The 26,688-nt window shown below is 38.0% G+C and overlaps 1 long non-coding RNA gene across 1 annotated transcript; it reads left to right on the top strand.

The window, feature by feature from the left end:
- Positions 1-1,648: 1,648 nt before the first annotated feature.
- On the top strand, positions 1,649-13,477 carry LOC124253407. The gene is made up of 3 exons (XR_006892205.1): positions 1,649-1,659; positions 3,126-3,136; positions 13,338-13,477. It is a non-coding gene; the product is annotated as an uncharacterized LOC124253407 (long non-coding RNA).
- Positions 13,478-26,688: the final 13,211 nt, after the last annotated feature.

Here is a 26,688-nt window from a genome sequence, read left to right as displayed (position 1 = left end):
CATACATAAACATACATACATACATACATACATACATACATACATACATACATACATACATACATACATACATACATACATACAACATACATACATACATACATACAATAAACAGTATTACATACATACATACATACATACATACATACAATAAACAGTATTACATACATACATACATACATACAATATACAATACATACATACATACAATACAATATTACATACATACATACATACACATACAAAACAGTATTACATTACATACATACATACATACATACACATACATACAAACAGTACATACATACATAAACACATATTACATACATACATACATACAACAGTATTACATACATACATACATACAATAAACAGTATTACATACATACATACATACAATATACATACATACATACATACATACATACATACATACATACATACATACATACATATATACATACATACATACATACATACATACATACATACATACATACATACATACATACATACATACAATAAACAGTATACATACAATAATACAATATGGACCGTGTATGAGGGCAGATTTGGCCGAGGTGAAACTCGATCATACAGAGTATAATATACGAATATAACGTTACAGGCCATTACATGCACGGCAAGTACATATGTGAACACGTGGCCTTTTCGGTAACCGCGGGAAATTATAGAGGAAAGTGACTACTTTTCAAAGGGGTGTTTCCCGTTGACCTTTACCTTGGCAAGTGTACGCTCATAAATAGAATTTATATACAGGGAGAGCTTTGTGACTCAGAAATTTCATCTAATCAAAGGATGGATGCCACAGGGGAAACATTTCGTGCGGCTGAATGGTCTAAATATCCTGATACAAATGCACTATTTTTGGGATATTGCTCCTCAAAGAATGAACGCTATATAAGCGACATGTTAGCCGCACAACAGAGCACGAACATTTCGGCTGGAGCACTTGTTATTGTCAGGCCGTTAGCTCTTTGCTCGTTCGTCGTGACAACAACCAAAATCAAACTTTCTTTCGCCAACATCGCTCTCGAATATACTTTGTGTGACGTGCTAGCACAGATACTGGTTCAAATTTCAAAACAGAATAGTTCTGCCAATTCAATAAAATATAATTATGAAGACGTTTGGTGTCAGTACTTTCTGTTGTGTCTGTTGGTTAAACAGACAAATTAGTCCCAGTAACATGAGAAGATGTATGTTTGTCATCCAGTGGAGTTACAACGTTGTAAGCTGGCGGATGCAGTGATGATGTTCATGCTTATCTGTATATTAACTCGCTACGGTAAATCTTACAATATCAACCAAATATTATCATTACTAGTCGTTGCTTGGGATTTCAAAGGATTTTTCGACTATTTTTGTGATGAATTGTTTGTGTGAGGAGTGGCATCTATGTGAGTGGATTAAATGATGATTTTACGTTGTTTTTGCATTTATCGTAGGATAACAGTCACAAATGCAGTCATCGTCTGCTTCACTACGATTCTACTCATTGTCTGACTGTTATCCTTCGATAAACGCAAAAACAACGTCAAACCATCATTTACTGACTGACTGACTCACTGACGCCGCTTTTAGCAATATTCGAGCAACATCACGGCGGGGGGACACCAGAAATGGGCTTCACAAAGTGTACTCATGTGGGGATTCGAACCCGGGTCTTCAGCGTGACGAGCCAACGCTTTAACCACTAGGCTACCCCACCGCCCCGTCAAACCATCATTTAAGCACTTCCTCTTGTGTTGTGGCTCTGGCGTTATGGACTGTTGCTTGTTCCCGTGTCTTGAACCATTTGACTTCCTTTGCAATAACCAACATGGCATAAAGATAAACTCACTCTCTCACTCACATTTCATTGGCGGCAGTAAAGTTTAACACGGATTCTGTTTGTTGTTTGTGTGTTACAATGAGTTTTACCTTTCAGTATAGTGTTCATAATATTTTAGGTTCTTGTTTTGAAACATGTTCCAGGTGTTCTTGGGGATCTTTTCTTCGGAGTAATTCTTGTATTCTTTCTTGTTGACATTGCGATCTTTCCTTTTAATTGAAACATTTTGTATTGTTGTATAACTTTGTTTGTTGTTGAGATGATCAAATGCTAATAATAGTTCTGGTAGCTGCTAATCCTTCTCAAATGGGCTGTGACAATCAGTGGCTGCTAAACGGCAGAGTTGTGCTGATGTAGGAGCGGAGCCTTGCTATAATATTACGTGGAGTGGAGTGAGTATGGTTTTACGCCGCTTTAGCAATATTCCAGCAATATCACGGCGGGGGACACCAGAAATGGGCTTCACACATTGTACCCATGTGGGGAATCGAACCCGGGTCTTCAGCGTGACAAGCGAACGCTTTAACCACTGGGCTACCCCACCGCCCCTAATATTAAGTACACGGGAGTAGTATCTGAAATACAACAACTTGACAGGGTGAATTACAATTGTAGTAAGCTTATCATATCAGTATTGCATCCGAGCAGTGTTTCTTAATTCGATATCATACTCAGTCTGTTTAAACATTTTACAAAGTTAAAGTCGACGCGTTTTGTTTTGTCAATCGAGGTATTGTTATCTAGTGATAACTGTGTCATTTTGAAAGCATGTTAACGTGATGAAGCAAACCATTGGGGATGCACTCTCAGTTTCCTGACTGACTGCGGCTATTGCATGTTGTATAGCATGGGCCCAAATAGCGTTATATGTCAGCTTGGAGTATCCACGGAATAAACTTTCTTAATGTCAGACCAGATTGCATTACTTCCAACCGATTTAATCATATCACAAATAATTGTAGTACCAATAATTGTACTAATTACATTGTATATGTAAACACAATTTTAATGGATATCCCTTTCCCGCCCATGTAATTGTTAGATTATATTGTCATCAATTAATCTGTGCGTTCACATTGGTATCAAAAGAAATTATGAATAAACTGCCTAGCAGAAAGTAGTACAATGCAACATATGTTATAGTTTGAATTACACTTTCTCAGTAACGTACAGATTCTTGTACTGGTGTCCCATCCGGGATTCGGACACATACTCTCAGAGTAAGGCTCCTAATCGCCAGTACACAAGGTCAGCGATCTAACCAACACAGCCGCTGACTTGGTGTGCTCCCAATCAGGGGCCTTACTCTGTTCGCCAACTCGCATACTTGTGGGAAAGATGAATAAACCACTTCAAGGAAAACGGAAAAGACTTAATGTAACAGAGCTAAATGAGACGTTTCTGGTTTTCATAGTTTATGATTTTGGACAATTTTAAGAAATGACTTGGTTACTTTAAGATTAATAATCTGTTGATGAACATAATATGGATGTCAGCCGATTATACGGATAGTGTAAGCTCGCCGTGTTGCCAATACCTGGTATCATCACTACTTGATAATGCCTCATAAACACATGCTTATAATCAGAATCGTACGTTGACCTTGGCTTTTAAGTAAGATTAAAATGGTTTTGGAAGCGTTTGTCACTTTTATTAAAATGGGCGCGTGGAAGCCTTTTTATTTTCTTCGTGTACCTGAGATTCACCATAACCACCATTCCTTGTTTCAAATTCTCAAGAATGTTATTCAGACAAAAACATTGAGAGATAATCAATTTACATTATGCCTACAATGTAATCAGCCATACTCCGGTCTGGTGTTTCTGTTCATCAGTCTGTGGACATTGCTAATTGAACAGCCGTGGAGACGTAGAATCAGCCCTTTGTGAAGACAAGAACTCTTACCATCTCGAGAAACCCACAACCATCACACCTCTGAATGAAGCCTTACAACTCCAAGAAACAATAAGTTGAAGCGGAAGTCAGGACAACTAACTAGCATATGCCTAACTGTGATATTGGCAATACGTGACCCTGTACTGTTATCGTGATATTGGGACTGTGTACAGGCCAATCACATCATCATCCACTCAGCTTAATTACACAGTAATCCAAACACCATTGACCTCCAGTCTTTTATCCGATTACTCTGTTCACGACTTAACCTCAATAGGTGTTGTCACGTGAGGTGAGGTGAGGTGAGGTGAGGAAGAATAACGAATACCATCTTTTAAAGAATTGATATGCCACTTATAGGTCTTTGGCAATTAATGTAGTACTGCTTGCAAATAATGGTTATATTATTTGAGGCCTTGTCCGTCGGAACTGCTGCAAACTTTGGATGACAGATGGCGGGGATGGGACGGGTTTATTCACGTTTCTGCAGTCTCGTTTCAGGTTTGCATATTCTTACCTGAGGGTAACAACTCCGAAGAACGACGAATCGTGTTATAAGAACGGTGAATAGTTACTGGTATGGTAAGAACGGGCAATGCTAAGGTACAAATGATGTAAGATGTTGTGGGAGAGGTAAATCAGCGTTGAAACATCATAGCTTTACAGAGAACAAAGAAAGAATCTGTTAAAATGATGAATAGTACATTAAGAACGACGAATGGTATTACGTATAGATCGTATTGCGTATATTATGATTATGAGAGCGATGCGATATAAAGAGGATACTAAACGACCTTCCGTGTAATTTATTTCATTAAACGAGTTAATGATTTGGTATCAACGAGCGAAAGCGAGTTTTATGAAAATGGGTTTTTACGGGAGCGAGTTTAGTATGCTGTATATTACTCTCCAACATATATTGATAGAAACTGCCTACAGTGTGATGACTCTGATATCAATTTTCCGCGAGTCAATTGAAGTCTAATTCCATTGCGACAGAGGCATTAGCATTGTGACGTCATAACTATAGTCTAGCAGTATTACACTAGTGTATTACCCTGCCGTATCTTCCACGGGCGAGTAAATAGATGTAAGTAATACTTTGTGGGTATTTAGTTATAATACTCATAAAATAGTCCTGTTGTATATTCCATCCTAATTTCTCTAGAGCAGTCTGAGAAGTCTGAAATTTCATATTTGGGTCATTATTAGCGTTTGTTTGGCATGTAAATATTTCTTAAAAGTTGGTAAAAATACATGCAACAATATGGTTCTTGGTGAATGTGGCAGATTCCCTCTTCAACTTACTTATATGTCAAGGGCAGTTAAATATTGGTGTAGACTTTTAACTCTTCCAAGTTGTAGATTACCTCATCAGTTTTATTTAATGCTTAAGTCTTTGGATGAATCTGGACGGACGACATGAGCATCTCATATCGAGAATATTTTATTTAGATTTGGGTTTGGCTTTGTTTGGATTTCACAGGATATTGGAGATATTGATGGTTTCATTTCTGTTTTTAAGCAAAGATTGTCTGATAATCTTTCACAAGATTGGTACTCATCCCTACATAGTAGAACCAAGTGTTCTAATTATATTCTTTTCAAGTCCCTCCTGAATGTTGAATCTTATCTCAGTTTAGGTATTGCCCAATATTTAAGAAATTGTTTAACAAAATTTAGATGCGGTAAATTTAAACTTAGTTCTGAGACCGGTAGATATAACAATGTCCCTTATTATTCAAGATTCTGTCCTCTTTGCTACAAAAATAATCTTAATTTAATTGAAGATGAAATACATGTTTTACTTTATTGTACAGCCTACTTAGATATAAGGAATAATTTTCTGGGTAAATATTTGAAACATCCTATTTCACAACACAGTTTTATAAACATAATGACTTCAACAAACATAAATGTTATAAATAATTTGTGCCTACTTTTATATAATGTTGGGAAAATAAGAGATTCTGATGTTTTTATGTAAAACCAGGGATAATCTACAACGTTATATAGTCTCCCTGGTAAAACGCATGTAACTTCTTATCATATGTATAAATGTATTTTGGGCCAGTGGCCTATTACTGAATAAAATGTCTGTCTGTCTGTCTGTCTGTTTGGCATGGTATCGTTAATATTTCATTCATTTTTTTGTATATGAGCTCACGAGTGGGCGTCAGCAACGCTCCTGGCATCTGCTTACTTTATTGGTATGCTAGAAATTGGTCGGCGTCAGTGTGAAGTGTGACTCTGGACCAGTAATCAACAAACACAAAATGTTGAGAGTCAACCCCGTCCCAGGTCAACGACAAGAGTACAGGATCGATAGATCCGAACCAGGCTCCGTGAACTCGAAGTCTAACTAGTCTGCATACACTCATTAGGCTACTGGAGTACGAGTTATGGGTCAGACAATTAGAAATGTTCTACATGCGGGTCATGCTCGGCGTTCGAGATTGTGCCGCCCTCATCTCCAACAGATGTCGAAACGCTGGTAATCGTCATTGTCATGAGTTGCCATGTTTTCACGCGTGGTCGTGTATGGCAACGTCGAAATAAATCCCTGTCCTCATTGCAAAGAACTATCAAAACAACGCACAAACACCCTTTGTTGTCCAGTTTGCAGATCGTTTTGTCACACAGGACAACAGCGTCTGAGCTCACAGTGCAGAACTCGTCGATGCTCACTTCCGCTGCACAATATCCACAGAACACTAGGTCCAGGAATGAGCCAAGACCTTCCCCCAATGGGCACATCTGGAGCTTGATTCAACGTCACTGGCTGAACGTGGCTAGGCGCTACAGCTACAAGAGGATTGGAACAGACTTTCCCAACTCTTCTTACGCGGTAATGTGTTCCTCATTCGGCTATATATTATCATGCAGCTATTATTAAAACAAATCTCTCTTCCGAGTATCTAGAATTATTTAAAAAGTGGATAAGAGCGTGACTATGGAGATCTTTTGTACTGACTTGAAGTTTGGACGGACTGCTGATCTGAAAACATTTCTTTATGTTTACAACATGATTCAAGAACTGGGATCCATGACTCATTAAAGACATTCATCTGGGACAAATCCCAGACATACTCATGCAATGACTCATGTATAGGGACTAGGTTTAGTTAGGGTCCACAAACTGGACCCATTGTTTTGCCTTATAAGAGAGTACAAGCGACAGTCAACCATTCAACCAGGAGTTTTACATTCACCAAAAGAATTATGAGGGACGTGGACTTTCTGATGTGGTAAGGGGTTTGTAAATATGTTCAGTTTACGAGACATGTAACCTCTCCTTTATAATCGCCATGAAGTCGGTTGAAGAGGATTCCTTTGAGGTCTGAATAATAATTTCATTCCACCAGCATTTGATTGGTCTTTAGATAAAAGAGTTTCGACCGAAATCGATAAATGATTAATTACATAGATAGAATATATCAATGTCAAACTCTTGACTAACACTAGAGAGAGTTATTAATTAATAATCGTCGGCTTATTATAACGCTATACATTGATTGGTGACAGAATAATATGCTAATGTAACGTGTTGCTGCCGTCGTTGACTTCCATGTATAATTGTAGCTATCAATAGTCTAATGTCAGAAAAACATAGTTAATATATTGAGGTGAGAGAGGTTATCTATTCAAGTCTCACCCGAAATAATACATAGTTACAATACATAATCTCTCGTAACTTCAAGCTTCAGCAATATAATGCCCGTGACACATTTCCTGAGCCAGCTGAACATTCCGGTACTCCCCTGGTCGGCTGTTTCTCTGAGCCTCACCCCTATTGAGAACGCTTGGGATGAAATGGAGAGACGTTTACGTCAAGTCCGGAATCAGCCATTGACGTTAGCTGAATTGGGACAAGCGTTGGTTCAGACATGGAACAACATTTCCCAAGCTTTCTTCAAAAACTTAGTGTCATCTATGCGTCGTCGTTGTCAAACCTGCATCAACACCAGTGGTGAACACACATGATAATTAATTTGTTAACTCACTTTTGACATCACGGTATTATCCTGTCAACAGTTAAACAGTGATTAAGGAAAACACTACAAATCTGGTCGACCACGAGTGGCAACTCCTCGGAATCCAAATACTTCATAAACTCATGTGGCGTGTTAATAACAGAGTGGTTCTCACATCGTCGTTTGTCCAACGAACTGTCTGAATTCACCTAAAGTCGACCGAGTATAGAGCCAGAGGACCTAAGAGACCTCCGTTTTTTATCCCGAGAACACAAAGCAGCAGGACTTACTTGGTGTCAGTCTCGACATCACTGGAATTTGAAGTCATGGGAAAGGTTCCACTTGTTGGGCGCAAGTCGATGTTTTTAGTCATACTCCAGTTTTTCGCCGCAGAAACACTGCATATGTACGTAGGAATAACTTAGAACAAGTGCTGCTTTGGTGTTTGGTGACTGTATATCTGACATAGTGACAGTCAAATAAATTCTGAATGGACAACGGTACATCACTGATATCCTTGACAGGGTGGTTATACCACAGGGATGTTGCGATACTTTTTCCATGTGTATATTTTTAAGTTACACCAACTGAAATCTGTTTGGGTGGAGTAATCAAGAACTTCACATTCTATATTTAGAGAGCAGCATTCGTTATTTCAATTCTAAGTAAGAATTCCAGATCGAAAGCAAACCACTGTGTTTGACCGAGAATGGTTTTTTTTCAGTTTTGGATTGATGAATATTTCTCTAACACGTGATCATGATTTGCAGCTAGTTGGAGAACGTTTCCCAGTAACGTGCCTGGTCAATACATATTGTGTATATTTGGCTTTGTGTCTCTTTTTTCAAAACCACTGAACTTGCAGTGATGGAAGATAATACTTTCACAGTAAGAATGCTTGTTTTAATATATGATCTAAAACATTTCATGGGAATGTCACGGAGGGAAAGTTGATATCAAGTACATCAAAACGAGTCGATAAAGAAATACAACTTAAAACAGTCAACAGTAATAATTTCGAATAATCATGGTGAAATTCTATTAGAATTTTTCTGTCTGTCCTCTTTTACTGTATAATGTTATAAACAGTAAAAGGCAGTGTCCTGAATGTAGAAAGTTCACCTACGATCCCCAGTGTGAAAGAGATGAATGATGGATTTGATTGTGACGTCATAGTAACGAAACATACTAGGGGTCGGCAAAGCATTTTGATGCAATTTCATTGCCGCAATATCTCACTTCAGCGATGAAAAAATGTTAATTTTCAAATGCTTTTCCCTGCGTATGCAAAATTGATGACAATAAAGCACGTTGTGAACAAACCCTTTCAAAATATCGATTAAAAACCGTTTTACTGGAATTAAAAACGTTTCATTGAAAACAATACTTTGAAACGTTCATCATCTGCGATTTCACAATTAGAATTTCTTGCATTTTAAGGCTTGGGTTATCAAGATCGATGATTCATGCAACTGTCATAACGATCTCGTCTCTCTTATATTCAGAATAATATCAGGTATTCCCTTTAACATTCTTCAGTGAACATACCCAACTCCAGTCTCAATTCACCTTTCAGTTAAAATTCCCAGTAATAATATGTTGTTGTTATAATAGGTATGTATGTTGATACATCTCAGTTGTAAAGCGACAAACCAAAGAAACTCACTTTCGTGGATAACTGTACCCTACCTTGTATTCATTATGCGTTCTGTCTTGCTAATCAACAATATGCAGTTTGAACTACTTCAGGAATCCAATTCCGAAATCGAGAAAGCATTTAATCTGAAAAGGTCAATTGTTTTCAAAAACGAAAATCTCAATATAAGAAGATTACATACGATTGAACTTATAAAATTACAACTTATGTTTCATCATCATTTATTATCGCTTAAGGCCACCGGCCCATAACAAAAATTACATAAGGAGAATATGTGTACATAACAGTGCGCAGGCAATACGAGTCATTTTAACAAGATGTTCTAAGCATAAATGCATCATAAATATACTGAACTGTGTTATGAATTATAACATCATTGTTAGTGGTCATTAACATAAACATATTATGAAACAATGGTTTGTAAAATAACTTTTGTGGGATAGAAGTTTGTCTCAAGAACATGGAATGAAATGCATGCTCAATACTTCCATTTGTACAAAGCTTACAATATCTTTCTTCTCTACAAACACCAAATGCCTATCCTTTCAAATTCCAGACGCACCACACCACATCTAAAGTTAACCAGTATACGCCTGAATTAATAGTCACAGCTTTCAAATATCTCTCTGGTTCAAAACTTGTTTTAAAAGTACGAAAGGTAGAAAGTTGTAGAAAGTAGATGACGAATCGAGTCTAAGATAAATACATCTCTTATCCTTTGTGGTATAAAATTGCTTCTTTATTTTCAACAGCCTTATTCAACCATACGAACACGAAGACGTTAGAACATAACATATTTCTTACAGCGGTTACCCAGTTTGTTTTTCCGGATTCATCATAGAGAAGAATAATATTGTAGCCTTATTTAACATAACGGTATTCGGGCATTGTTGTCAATTTCAACCAATATTTAATGAATTTATTAACGTATAAGTATATATAGGGTAACGGCCACACTCGCCAAGAACGGCATGAGAATTAGGTTTCTTGTTCACTTGCAAAAATGTCATGCAAGCAAAAATATTGATTCTTTCAATTTTGTCAAACTTGGCCCCAGATTTCACACCCATAGCCTAATATAGGCAACACCTTAGTATATTTCTTTTTGAAAAATACATCTCTGTTAATACCACGTATAATTTTGATTACAACTTTTGTTATATCAGTATTCCGTCCATTGGAAATATATCACATTTCCGAATAACATTGCAGCTATGTTCAAAACTAAGATAAAATTCTAAAAGAAAACAAAACGCCCAAACCTCATGTACATGTACATCAATTAGCGATGGATTTGTTTCGAATCATGCAAGATTCTCATATGTACAAATGCCTAGCCTTGGTCATCCGTCATGACCCTGATATTGCACGTGCATCCCGGTATGTCATTAATAAATTCTCCACACCTCCGCAGTACTAATGGGGCCGGGATGAATGAACCGTGCAAATCATCGAAGTGTTTTAATTGTTTGTTTAGAGCCAAACTTCGTAAACGTTATGCTATGAATGTCTGAAAATGGGTAATTTGCATGTAAATGGAATGCCTGAAGCTGGAATTTGATCCAAACAGTTACGTTGTTGCTATGCGTTTTGGTGGTCATAGTAACACCATACACTCACTGCATCGTCGCTAACAAGCTGGCAAGACCAGGGACCGACCACGTTTCTGTCGTCAACGAGTAACGACGTCACGTCGGCAGGATAATCTCATCCCTCTCTGAAAATAGTTTCAGACTTGGACAGCCCCAACTCCATGGGCAAAAACGTTGAGGAATTGATCATGTGAGCAAAACATCCGATCCCGAGTTTTGCTGCCACGTCACTGTACAACACACCTAACATGATCAAGACCCCAGGTTACAGAAGTGAAGGTTGATGCTCTTCACAGATATGTCCAGATGTAATCCCGACGGCAGTGTTAGCCGTCAGCGTGTGGATAACCGTCGGAGAGAACGTTACCCTGAGCGTGTGTTGTTCAACGTGTATTGCATTCGGTGTTGGGGGTGTAGTGGTGTGGGTGTATTACTGCCATCCAGAGGCAATCGATGGCATCTTGGCAGGCGCACGATACTGGCTTATGAACTGACAGTTGAACCCATGCAACTTTAAGCAAGACATGACCTTTACTGAGAAATTATCTGACATTTCCCGTGATAGTCAGTTATGCACAGGAACATATTTCCGTTATAAAGCCACTGGCTTCTATGTCTATCACCATCCGTTGTTACATAGATACAAGGTGATCATTGTAAGATTTGGAGGATTATTACGAGCTGCCCACGTCGTTCCATTACGGTTGTAATTCATTAAGATGTTGATGAAATTGTGATGATGAATATTTTCGTAAAGGCTGTGAACGTTACACGGCATTTTTTTTACAACAAATCTATTTTCTCGTTTGGAATTTACAAACAGTTTCGGCTATTGTATTTTACGTTTTATATTACATAATATTCAGGAAATAGGATTTGAATGAAAAACTCCTCAGAGATAATAACATGATGATTCTTAGCTATCAGAGGTAATTCCAGTTGTAATAACGACATGTATATATTCATATCGAGCTTTCGACCAGTATTGGTGAATCATGATTTGCATGTCATGATCACATGACGCATTTGTTTTCTAAAATAGCGAGTGGTGTTGTTTCAAAACGTCTGAAATAACATAAACACCAACACCATGGCATTTCACTGAAGCTGTTTGTTCCAAAATATTATCCATATTCTTGAACCAATTGATTACAGTGTATATTATTTGTTATAAAAGAACCTCAAAGTACCCCAAAACAATATCTATTATTATACGTATTTTGTATTCAGAGTTTTCTAAATTACAATGCTGAATGAACTCATGAAGGTTTCTACCCAGATCCGTATACTTTGGTAACCCAAAGCATGATTGTACATATTTTTCAAATTGCATGGTCTTTGCAATCAAGATTTCACCATCAAACACCCGGTCAAGACAGAAAATATGTGTCGGAGACATTTACTAAAAATTATGCGTGTTTTGTCAGCATATTATCCATGTTATTGCTCATGATGCTTATGACTGGAGTGTCTAGTCCAGATTTGATTTACAGGCAGTGTGCGAAATAGTTTCTAAATTTTGCTCACCAGTCGGGCTAGCTATGCTTGAAAGTTACTAGCCCACAAAATAATTCACTATTCCGAAATTTAAATGTAGAAACTAAGCAAAATATTACATAAACGTAAAATACCATGATTTATCAGGCCATAATCTTGCATGATTAAAAGTGTATTATAACTTAACAAGTTGGAAAGAGTAATATATTTTAAAAATGACCCCATGAAAATTCACTATCCAGTCAGGCCAGTGTCTGTGGAGATTTACTGGCCCGATTGGATTTTTACTATCCACGGGCCAGCGGGTCAGTGGGCCAGTGACTATTTCGCACACTGTTTACATTTCGCAGGGGTGTTGCTGGATGCAGCATCAGGCCACAAACATGTGTGAGTGCCGAGGTTTACCGTTAGGACAGGATATCCTCAGTCATTTCGCGAACACCTGGTGTCTTGACTGGTTTCAAGTGATCTATTCACATTCATCAATGTCGAAACGTCGCCTATACAGAATAAAGAAGTTGTATATCTACAAAAATAGTCCTCATTCTTCATCTACCCATCTTCTAGAATGCCAATCAAAAAAGTGATCTATTCACAGTTTTTGCCTATTTCTCTCATAAATGAATCCAGACAAAAACATGACGAACTTTACAAGACAAAAATTTACATTTCTAAATAACCCTTAATGATGGCGCTTTCATAACCTTTTTGAATCTAATTACGTTCACGAGTTTGTGCAATTTGACTCCCCTCTATAATAGCAATTGGAAATGGTGTACATAAATGTCATGAAAGTAATCAGAAGCAATCTGAAAATCTGTGTATTCTTATTTGATATTATGTTTCCCACAAACTCATTGGTAAAGACTATCAGTTGTCCGACTTCCATTTTTGTGGAAGCCGCGGTGGCTGAGCCAGTTAGGCGTCTGACTTGCAATTGGCGATTACTCTGAGAGTGTGGGTTCGAATCTCGGATGGGACTCAACCCAACAAAAGTACTAGAATCTGTACTGTCTATACTAAGAAAGTGTAATCCCAAATATAAAATATGTTACATTTGGTCAATTTCAAATTGGCATGGTGATTTCAAGCAGAATAAGGGATTATAGTTTTTGTCAAACAAAGATTCTTACATATAACCAGATGGGCAAAGACGTGTGAAGAATATGTAAAGGACGCATTTAGTTTTGATGGAATGAAGTTTTTCTTTCTGCTTTCCTCGAGGGGTTAGTGTACGTTTGTTCTCGGTTGCACTAAGAAAACTTAAAACAGCTTATCTTTTGATATCCAGATGTGCCTTTTGTCACTTGTCTCGCCAACCCTTTTGTAGAAGATTCAAAAGAGTTCATAAAAGATGACCACACTACCCAGTAGAAGTGACAAGACAAATCAGTTGTTCTCGCCAAAAAAGCCAGACTAAACAAAGCACGGGAAGACACCAAGTCAAGGTATATATTATATTATCATTGAGATGTGAATGTTGGAAATGTCCTCCTTATGTCTACCCTAAAACGTTCTGCGTTTTAAGTTTTAAGAAAACGTTTGCCTAAATCTTTTGATTTCAATAAAACAGGTTTAAAAGTAAAAGTTTTGAAAACATTGCTGAAACCATAAATGTGGTAATCCTGGTCAAACGATGTTTGAGTAAGGTCTGTATGAATACAGTCAAACCAGTTTCATAGATGCTTTATGTGTGTGTCGAGGTGTCCTGCTCATTTGCTTGCAGACAGACATTTGCTTGCTACCGCCACTTCTACTTTCACTTTTTATAAATGATAATGAGCCCTTTCTACTGAAACGAGGAAGTAAAGGTGTTAATCTAGAATACCAAACCGAAACCGAATTGATACTTTGCCTGCAGTTTATTGTCTTGCTATATGCAGATGCTGCTGTCGTATTCAGTGAAGACCCTGAAGACTTACAACAATCACTCGACACTTTCCATGTATATTGTTCACGATGGAAACTAAAAGTAAACTTGTCCAAAACCAAAATAATAGTTTTTGGAAGCGGGCGTGCTAAAAACAGTAAACTAAAATATAGATTCACGTTCGGCAATCAAACTATAGAAATTGTTGATACTTATACCTACCTTGGAATAAAGTTACACAGAAACGGGAGATTTGTAGAAGCCATTAAAGTCTTAGTAGAAAATGCAACAAAAGCTATGTTCTTATTATTAAAAAAAGCACGACGAGTTAATCTACCGTTGGACTGTTTAATATCGGCATTTGACACTTTGATTGCTCCGATCCTAATGTACTGCTCTGAAATCTGGGCATTTGAAAACATAAAACTAACTGAAAAAGTTCATTTAAAATTTCTTAAATTGGCAGCAGGTCTTCGAAATTCAACACCAAACTATATGATTTATGGAGAACTTGGTAGGGAACCCCTCTACATCAAAATATACAAACGTGCTATTCTATTCTGGCACAAAATGGCAAGTCATAACGAAACTCCAAAACTAACAAATATTATCTACAGATTTATCACCAGTAATTTCACTGACAACACTGAAAAACTACTACGGACAACGTTCGTTAAGAAAATATTAAATAACTGTGGATTAGGTGAAATATTTGACATCCGTTTATATGTTCTTCACCGTGGTTAGCTTCAAAAGTTGAAGAAATATTGAAAGACCAGTTCCTGCAGAACTGGCATAGCTCCATTACTGAAGGCCCGAAAGGTGTGTACTATAAAATGTTTAAAGAAAATATAAGTTTTGACAAAATACCTTTATCTACCTAAAAACGTCGATTATCCAATCTTGAAATTTAGAACAACAAATCACAACCTACCAGTTGACACCGGACGCTGGTCTGACACCCGAAGAGTGGAACGTTTGTGCCATCTATGTAATTCCCCGGCGGTTGGTGATGAGTTCCACTACCTGTTCAGGCGTGAAGCTCTTCTCCCGCCGCGGTCTATACACATACGTAAAGATCTCTACGAATGGCCTAATATGTTCAAGCTAAATATATGTTTATCTAGCACCAGAGTGAAAAATGTGAAACACCTGTCTAAATTCATCAATTTCATCTATAGATTAGTTGCAGCTGCATGGGAATCCTGTTAACTTATTCGGTCATATTCCATTGAAAATTTCACTATATATATGTATTTACCTTATATTGCTGTCATCTTGATTGATTATATTATCATATGCGAATATATATTGTACTTTTCTCATGTACCACCGTTGGTGGGTTCTTTTGAGAATAAACTGTCTGTCTGCCTGACAGACAGAGAGGGGGTAGGAATATAGCGTAAGACAAGTTACGTAGATGTGCATTGTGTGTGTGTCGAGGTGTCCTGCTAATTTACTGACAACCCGTGAAGGTCCGGGTTAGAATGTGCCTTCAATAACCCATGCTTGTCGTAAGAGGCGACTAATGGGATCGGGTGGTCAGGCTCGCTGACTTGGTTGACACATGTCATCGGTTCCCAATTGCGCAGATCGATGCTCATGCTGTTGGTCACTGGATTGTCTGGTCCAGACTCGATTATTTACAGACCGCCGCCATATAGCTGGAATATTGCTGAGTGCGGCGTAAAACTAAACTTACTCACTCATTTACTGATATGGGATATACAGCTAGACACATTACAAATGTGTGTGTCAGCGCGTCCAACTTTACTGCGAGTCTGAAACTTCAAGCTCTATGGTTAATGTTTGTACTAATGATTCAAAGTCAATTATTTCAAGGGGACAGAAAATTACGACACGTTGATCAAATGCCTGTTTACAAGTGTCCTTTTGGTCTGGCGATACCAAGTCCAAGCATATTTCTCACACTGCGGTCAATGTACTTTGCTCAGCTGGCGGTCGGGGACAGCAAGACACATTACTCTTTGTGTCAGAAGAGTCCCTTGAGAATCGCGCATCATGACGGAACTCAACAACTGGTGGGGTCTCTCAATCTAAGTTGCCTGGTCATGGCAAGAATATTGATAAAACTGTTGCTTTCTTGAGGCATTTATACATCTCCACTGGAAATGTGCCTTAGCCTGTTCCAGTTCTCCCAAATTAGTTAATCCGAGTAAGCTACAGGCTTGGGGCAGTGTGTACGATTATGAGAAAATTGGTATAATTCCGTTACTGTTAGTGTTATGTGATGGAGCCTGGGGTCGAGAGATATTGAAACAGAGTCTGCTGGTCGATAATCAGTCCTCTACTTCCCACAGATAAAGAACATAGATCCTGCTGCCCATACGAACAGTAGCTGGATGCCAGGCCCATCCAGGCACATTAAGTATCCGAAGTAATTGCAGAATACAGATCCAGTATGAGGCTATGCTATTCTTAATCAAATTAAGTGTGCGCAATTTTTTTTCCCAGAAAGAAAGGAAGGGATTTCGGTTAATGAATGCCGAGTGAATGGTCATTCAGCCGACCTTCTCGTTGTGGTAAAAAGGGAGCGTTCTCAATCGGTGATTGATTGAACAGGTACGCTGAAGAAATTTGATTCAAAGGCCACAGTTGTGTGTCTGAAGGGACTGGGAACAATGGACCAACTTTAGACACAACTCGGACGCACGGTAGCTAATACTTGACTTCGTCATCGACAACAGACATGTCCCAACAGATGCTCCCTGGTGGGGAAGGCTACAGTGACGGAATACATAACAAGCAAAGTACTAAAACTACTTTCACAACACAACGGGTGCATGCAGTGGGGAAGATTCAGCATCCTTCCTCCAGTATAATTAACACCGGAACACCAAAACGTATGTGTGCGTCATCCAGTATTGTCCCACAAACCCCAAAGTCGGCTCTGTTAATGGAAATGAATATTACAAATTTAATTTGATAATTAGAAAATGGTGCGAGACTTGCATAACATCAAGGCATATGAAATATATTGATATTTTAATACTAGTAAGAATGAAGATTGCTGTCACTCACCATCATTTGTGTATCATAACAACGGTTCGTGGTTTATAAACGTACAATTAAGTACAATGTATGTTCATTTTCCCACTCATCCAATTACAGAGAAATCCTGTGAAGCCCTATCTTGGAAATGGCAGCAGTTTCCCTCACTGTGGAGACCCGTTTCCCCCAGCGCTAAGGTCAAGGATGTGAACTCGCCAGTACATCTGACAGGAAGTAGGTTAAAGCAGGATAGAGATAAACCTGGGACATCATGCTCGGTATTGACATGGAACAGGCGAGAAAAGTGGATCATATAGAGTTGATAATCTCTTTGTGATCCTGTCTCCATGGAAGCTGATTACACGATATTGGAGAATGTGTTGATTGGAGCTACTGTATCTGTTATTTTTTACTACGTTTCACTTTGGGCTGCAGATCGACCCGTTATGGATGGAAGGGGAACCTAAAATAAGGACTCCAGAAGAAACCATTTTGAAATAGCAAGACCGCGACTCACATGAAAAAAATTATATGTATCTATTTCTAATAAGAAAGTCTATTTTCGGTAAAGTACATTCGGGTTTTCTAAACCATACTGACGGCCAAAGAAATGTATGCACCTATGTTTGATGTTTAACAAATAGAAACACATAATGGTTATTCGATCGCGATGTGTATGATACAGGACAAATTTCTAATGTAAGTTTTCAGCGTCAATGCGACCTGTTTCAGCATGCAACGTATTGATAACGCATATTTTTGCCAAATGCATGTTTTAAGTGCATACTTTCTTTACCCTCACAGTCCACGCAGACCAACCAAGCTCCACAACAGCTGACAAGAAGAGTCGTGCTGTTCCACCTACAAACAAACGTTGTCAATAACATCAAGACTAAACTTGACTAATGGTGACAGAAGCGTTATCGGCACGGAAAGACTGACACTAATGAGTTACCTATTGATTCAAAACCATTTAATAGGTATGAGAGGTGTTCATACTGGAACCAAATATCTTGGTGGTAAAAATACGCTGTTGCTGTGACAAGTATTTTCACTGAGAAAAAATTGGAAAGGTACGAATAGTACATTGCATACATGTAAGCTTCAGTGTGATGAATAAACATTATTTTACGACTGATATCAAGGTAATGTCAAACAGTAGCGAGTGTTATCCTGTCCATTTCTGCCGAAATGAAAACTCTTCTAAACAGTCCACGTTTGTCTCTGGTCAGAGGGCATGGACAAATCATCTGGAAATTATAAGGCGCCAAGTGTTGCATGTTACTTTTCCAACCCAGGATCCTACAATCATGGGTTCGAATCCTATTTCACACTGATTATGATTCTTAGTTTTCAGCACCATTCACGATTTCCCCAAAGGGGCATACGTCCACAACATGCATCAAGTTTCCGCCACATCCTGTATAAAAGGTTTAAAGGTGAAAATATCGTAATGTTATGAGAAGGTTTGGAGTCAGGAATCTAAGACTAAAGCTAAACAAAGGTGGAATGCATGATATTGATGAACGTTAACGCTATTTGTAATAGGTGAGGCACTTTAGCAGAATAAATATCGTGTTACATTGCAATGTTAGTATTATGATGACATTAGACAGCTGGATACTATTTTGCTATAATCCAAATACTAGTACGTATAGATTCAATATGATGTTATCATAGAAAGATGTAACAATAAAAGCCTACAAATCTGTAAAGTTGTACCAGGGATTGCTTTTTCTTTATTGTTTGTTCATATTTCAAGAGTTGTAAATGAGAGAGAGAGAGAGAGAGAGAGAGAGAGAGAGAGAGAGAGAGAGAGAGAGAGAGAGAGGAGGGTTGTTACTGGAGACCTTTTGCATAAAATATACTTTAAAACAAACAACACTGAAACAGACATAACATTCATCTCACATACAGGACACAAAACTGTCGACATTGTACAATTAATAATCGTCGGCTTATTATAACGCCATACATTGATTGGTGGCAAGAATAATATGCTAATGTAAACTGTTGCTGTCGTCGTTGACTTCCTTTTATACTTGTAGCTATCAAATGTCTGTCAGAAAAACATAGTTAATATAATGAGGTCCATTGTGTATTGCCATTAGCAGTATTAGACAAGCTGCGCCGACAAGTCTATTCTCATTTCTCCTCGGAACATCCATCTTTAAAGACAAGAAATATTATTAGATGCTTTCAACGAATCCAACTAATATACCTTGTATGGTCTAATTAACACCATATGCTATATCCTTAAATTGACAGTAGTAATCATAATATATCTTTATCACATCACATAGAAACATTTGAAATATATATTAAACATCAAGTCATTTATATTTGTCTTGACACACTAGGTTTAAAATGATAAAATGCAAATGTTCCAAATTGAAACAGTCAAGAAAAAAGTATTTCTAAATGACAGCTGTTAGGACCGTAATCGATTGTTCGCAGAAAGCAGAGCCATGTTTTGTTAGAAAGGAAGAAACTTTATGGATTTGTGTAAAGGAAAACGGCGACGGACTGAAGACATTTGACATTGCGAGTACATTGAATTCATGAAGTCGATGCAACAAAAAACTGAAACTGACAAACTGACAATAATTGCTATTGGTACAGCGATCTGAGCTGAAACCCCATAACAATTTCGTTTCGTTAATGGGTATGTGATTTTATGCCTGTGCCATGATGATGGTCACCTTTACGGACATTCATTGATGTTCAACATACAAACCACGTTCGTAATGAAAACCGTTTTCCCATTTATTAATAAATTATTGATATGTTCAATTGTTGAAAAGATATCTTGAATTGAATCAGGTATATGTTGAAATGAAATAAAAAGAACAGTGAGTAAGTTAAAATTTTAAGTCACATCGGCCATTTTACAGTCATATCGTCACTAAAACTAGTTCTAAATTCATGATGAATACATGTAATTTATAAAACCCTGTCAACGAAAGACAGTAAAATTACTAGATTATCACAGATTTGTTAAAATTAAATCAAATAAAAATCAAAATCATATACTATAACAATGAACGAGACGAGATAGAAAGTGACATTTTGGGGGTTTGTCGTTATTATTTTTCACATGATTTGGCCCTCTGAAGCCATATCGAACCAAAACACAATGCCATATCGAACCAAAAATTTAAAATCCAGTTTAAAACGTCATTGTGAGCAAATCACATATTACGCGTTTAAATCGAATTCGAATTCGTATTCTGTTACAAATGTTTTTTAACCCAGTGAATCATTCTCTTGTATGAATTTGGCACGACGTCTATAGGTGGCATGGGGTGTGAGATGATTAAGATGATTAGGGTCAGTGGGATTATGTATGAAAACACGACATCCAACATATATCATATTATGAAAACACATATTTATTTATTTCCATTGTAGTAACAGTAAGAATATGTTTATAAAGATTAAAAGAAATGAATATTATTTTTTTCTATGTGATGATCTTAATGAAGTGATGTCGGGTTGAAAGTCAGTGAGTCTGATTCTGTCACGCAGATAATATAGCGTTAAGTAGTGACGTTTATTTTACGCTTTGTTGAGTCCCTTTACCTTCATTACAGGTGACCTTGTGCGTTGAAGAAAACAACCAAAACAAGGCCATTGGTGATTCTATCAAAAGGGTTCGTGTAATTAATATTCTTTGAATAGATAAAAATAAATGACTTAACAGCACATAAAGTGCAATGTGATGACTTTAATGGTCTTTTGGTCAGTGTTATCCGAAGCGGCATGTCCCATCCCACAGCAATAGATGCCTCACTGTCTCTGAAGATTAAAATTATCTGCTGCTTAAAACATGATAAATAGGCCTTACAAAAAAGTTATCTGCAGTTTTACAGATGTGATATAAAGTGCGCTTCTCCGATCTTTTCTGTCAACCTTCGAGATTTTAATGGATATCCTTGGTTACAAAAATCAATTGCTTATGTAATTTCTTTTCGATTGTATGCCAGAATCTGTCAAATAACCGCACTTGTTAACGCCATGTTATCAGCATTACAAAATGAGTCAATTTCTTGCCATGTTTGCTTCCATGATACTTTTAGCGATTGGATTTGCCATGTAATTGTTCGTTGAGGGTCAGTGTATCGAGATAGTAAGCGAAATTGATGTTTGGATAAGGCTGTTGCGATACTTTTGTCCGTGTGTATATGTGTATTCAGTGTCGGGGATATTGCCTTGATAAATGTATCTTGCTTCCCGTAAGGATAATAAAGACTGGTGATTTCCAACTCTGGTGGAGTCAGCTAGAAACAAGAGGTGATCTTCAAGCAGAATGCAGGACAATATTGTTTTGTCAAACACCTTTCCTTACATATAACTGGATGGAAAAAAGCCGCCTGAAAAATATGTATAGGAATCATTTAGTTTTGATGAAGTTTTCTTTTAGCTTTTCTCGAGGGGTTAGTGTACGTTTGATCTCGGTTGTACTAAGAAAACTTAAATCAGCGTATCTCTGATTATCCAGATGTGCCTTTTGTCGCTTGTCTCGCCAGACCCTTAAGAGACGATTCAAAGTAGTTCATGAAAAGGATTTGCAAAGGTTTCTGTCTCGAGATAAGTCATATTAAATTCCATGTGTCACTGAACGAATGACTGATGACCACACGACCCAGTAGAAGTGACAAATCAGTTGTTCTCGCCAAGAAATGCCAGACAAATTTGAAATATTCGTAGAAAAAGCACAGTTGGTGGTTCCTCAACTATGAAATAAACGAGCAATAGTATGTTGAAATTAGTTGATGTAAGCATAGGTGAGAAAGCGAGGTACTTTTGTCTGAATAAATGCTACAAAATACTAAGATCATATAAAGTGTTAGTTGTGGGGATATATATTCCAATAGTTATCCGTACTTTTGTTTAGATTGATACGATTTTTGTTACAGTTTTTTACTTTTACCAACAGTTACAGTTAATACGCACCATGAATATATATATTTTAGTGAGTGAGTTTAGTTTTACGCCGCACCCAGCAATATTCCAGCTATATGTCGGTGGTCTGTAAATAATCCAGTCTGGACCAGACAATCCATTGATCAACAGCATGAACATCGATATGCGCATTTGGGAACCTATGACATGTGTCAACCAAGCCAGTGAGCCTGATCACCCGATCCCGTTAGTCACATCTAATGACAATGATTCAATAATATTTATATATTTTTATATTTTAAAAACTTGGATATGCCTATTACTAGGTAAAGTTCTTCCTTAATATTTCAAAACTCAAATACCTGAAAGACAGATTGTTACCAACAGAAAGAAAAGACGAGGCTTCCATTTAATGAACAGATTTCATAATTTGTTATCTGGTTACATCTTTCCTATGTTGACTGAAGATGTACAATGTTGTAGACGTACAGCCTTATGACGTGGCACAGAAAGAAAACGTAACAGGAACGGATAACAGGATGTGGTATCCGCGGTTTTAGAGTCCCCGTAAGCCGAGCCACGATGCGGCATACCATAGTCGGTTCTCACAAGTATGGTACACTTGGGACCTTTCCTTGCCATAAAGACAATGTAAGCGTCACGCGTATTTTATATAGTATATATATATGTGTGTGTGTGTGTGTGTGTGTGTGTGTGTGTGTGTGTGTGTGACAGTCTCCTGGTCATGTGTACTTACATGAGGGAGACAGGGTGTAGATGTATCTAGTTACCTCGATGTACAATGTGTGTGTCGAGGTGCCCTGTTCATTTACTGACATGGGATATACTGTAAGACACATTACAAAAGTCTGTGTCAACGTGTCCCACCTTTCTCCCAATATCAGAGTCGTGATACTTCAAGTTAAATGCTTAATGTCTTGGCTAATGATGCAATGTCAATTATTTCCAGGGGACAGAAAATGACGACACGTTAATCAATTATTTGTTTGAATGTGTCTTTTTCGTCTGGCGGTACCAAGGCCCAGTAAAGAGATATGTCTCACATTAGTGTCAAGTTACTTTGCTCAGCTGGCGGTGGGGGACAACAAGGCACATTACTCAGTCCTTGTGTCAAAGTGTTCTTTGAGAATCGCACCTGAAGACGGATCTCTAAACACATTCCTGTCTTTGGCAACAACTGGTGGGGCTGTCAATTACAGTTTCCTGGTCATGGCAAGACTATTGATAAAACTGTTGCTTTCTTGAGGTATTTATACATGGCCAGGGGAAATGTTCCTAGCCTGTTCTATTTCTCCCAAATCAGATAATACGAGTAAGCTACAGGCTTGGGGATGCTTATACGATTGTGAGAAAACAGGTATCATTCCTGTTACTGTTAGTGTTATGTGATGGAACCCTGGGAGCCGAGATATTGAAAAAAGGTCTGTCGGTCGATAATCAGTCCTCTACTTCCCACAGATAATGACCATAAATCCTGCTGCCCATACCAATAGTGGCTGGATGCCAGGCACATCCAGGCACATTCAGTATCCGAAGTAATTGTAGAATTCAGATCCAATTTTTAGCTTTGATGTTCTTAATCAAAATAAGTGTGCTCAAATGTTTTTTCTATAAAGAAAGAATGGAATTTCGGTTAATGAATCCCGAGTGATTGGTCATTCATCCGACCTTCTTCTTGTGATTAAAAGAGAGACTGGGTGATTGACTGAACAGGTACGCTGAAGAAATTTGATGCAAAGGCTAAAGTTGTGTGCTTGACGAGATTGGGAACAATGGACCATCTTTAGACACAACTCGAGCGCACGGTAACTAATACTTGATTTCACTTGTGACACCAAAACAGACGGGTCCCGAAAGATGCCTTCTTGTAGTGAAGACTACGGTGGAGGAGTAGGTCACAAGTTCTAAAACTACTCTGACACCACATCAGTGTGGTGGGTCTCAATGCATCACACATCGGAAAGTTGGTTCGGCGTCAACTCATGTGGTGAACCCTACATCTAGTCAGCATCCTTCCTCCAAAATAATTAACACCGGTACACAAAACCGTGTGTGTGCGTCATCCGGAATTGTAGCACGAAAACCAAAGCCACATTTGGAATTGGAATGGATGTTACAAATAATATCCTTTATGAGACAATGAGAAACGTGAAGGTATGTTTGATAATTACAAAATGGTGTCATATTTGCATTACATCAAGGCATATCAACATAATAGTTACGGTCGCCTTTATTTTAATAAAAGTATGACAATTGCTGTCACTCACCATCATTTGAGTATCTTAAGAACATTTCGTGGTATATAAACGTTACATTTAAGTACAATGCATGTTCATTCTCCCACTCAAATAATTACAGGTGAATTCCTGTGAAGCCCTATCTCGGAAGTGGCAGCAGTCTCCCTCACTGTGCAGGATACAGATACACCTGGGACATCATGCTCGGTATTGACATGGAACATGCTAGAAGTTTCGTTCATATAGAGTGGATCATCTCTTTATGATACTGTCTGTATAGGAGCTAAACACAAGACATTGGAGAATGTGTTGATTAGAGCTACTATATCTGTTATTTATTTACTGTATGTCTCTTTGGGTTGCAGATTGACCCGTAACAAGGGTGTCTGTGCACTTTAGGATTTACAAATCTGTTTGGTTTGGTTTGGATTGGATTGGATTGTTGTTTAATGCCACACTCAGCAATATTCCAGCTATATGACGGCGGGCTGTAAATAATCTGGATGAGAAAATACAGTGATCAACAACATGAGCATCAATCTACGCAATTCAATCTACGCAATTCAAGCAAGCAAGCAAGCAATCAAGCAAGCAACCAAGCAAGCAACCAAGCAAGCAATCAAGCAAGCAACCAATCAACCAATCAATCAATTTTTATTCAATACTCAAAAGCCACAGGCCTCTAGTACAATATATAGTGATACAATATAGTACAGCTTTATATACGATATTGATATTAGGTTTTCATACAATTATGACATTCCGACGATGCTCGATGGCGATCAATCTTATCTGAGTTTCATAGCATGACATATGAACGTAGCAACATTGTGAATCATATCATGGATGTTGCAGTTTAATAAGGATAAAATTTATCTATAGATGGATGGACATAATAAAATTCTTTAGGTATTTTCTACGTAAACTGATGTGCAAAAGAAAGTACACAGGTTGTGTTTCTTCCAATAAGATAAAAATAACAAAACCTTTTGATGAAATGGAAAATGTATGTTGAAGCACACTGCAATACACGTGTTTTATCAGCAAAATGACTTTGTAACAATAAACAGCGATGTAGTGATGACCACTGCAGACGGTTCCTGCGATGCTGGAAGGTCAAGGCCATTCCACGCAGCGGTCGGTAGGCCCATACATGCCAGCAGGACGAAGTCGTCTTGTCACTGTGAATCGGCTTACGCGATGACCCAATGATGTGGCTGCTGATGACGTCACCGTCAACATCCAGTTGCGTAGGTGAATAACCCGCAGATAGCGATCCTCTTGGGGTGTTGTGACTCTGGAACGTCCACTTCTGGGCCGATCACATGTCTGGCCTGTCGTACTGAAACGGTTAAACAGCCGAATTATAGTTTGTCTTGTGCAACCCAATGTCCTTGCAATATCGCTGTTGAAAGCACACATTTGTGTCATTCCTTTGGCCCGTTCTCGTTGCGCCGACGTCAATCTTGGCATTTTCTCGTGAGATTTCTGTCTAGTGATTGTTCAGTCTTCACGACACACAGGTTTTATACTCTCTGTCAGAAAAGTGCTGGTGCATAGGACAATAATCACAATCTTGCAAAAAATTCGTGCAAAACACGTACAAATGTTTTTGGTTGCATTTTGGCAAATGAAACATGATGGTTGCGTTCTATACAATCAATGTTTTTCAATAATTTTATTAGTTAGAACGCATATTTGGGATTGCTACAACAATTACAGCTGTGTACTTTCTTTTGCTCGTCAGTTTAGTTGATCATATAATGGACATACAAGCAGAAAATGAATGACCACCCAATCCCGTTTGTCGCCTCTTACACAAACTCTGTTAACCTAAACCTAAAACCCAGGGAACCTGAAAGATGGAGTTTGCTTGCTTGCTTGACAACGGTGTTATCGTCTACACTGAAACATACCATCTATTGCAACACAGGAGTTGTCAATCCATCCAATTTTTCTTCAACAAAGGGTACGTTATGGGTATTACAGACACATTATTATGATGAGGAAATAATACTTTTGATCAATTCAGTGCACATAAATAATTATATATGCTTGAAATGTCCTTACACATGTCACTGTATCCAAATTGCGTATATCGATGCTCTTGATGTGAATCTCTGGATCGTCTATTCCAGACTCCATTACTTATAGACCTCGCCACATAGCTGG

This window comes from Haliotis rubra, unplaced genomic scaffold (genome assembly GCF_003918875.1).
Source record: "Haliotis rubra isolate DU_JTF1 unplaced genomic scaffold, ASM391887v1 Scf54, whole genome shotgun sequence".
NCBI classification, from domain to species: domain Eukaryota; kingdom Metazoa; phylum Mollusca; class Gastropoda; order Lepetellida; family Haliotidae; genus Haliotis; species Haliotis rubra.
This window is presented reverse-complemented; position numbering and strand designations above follow the sequence as displayed.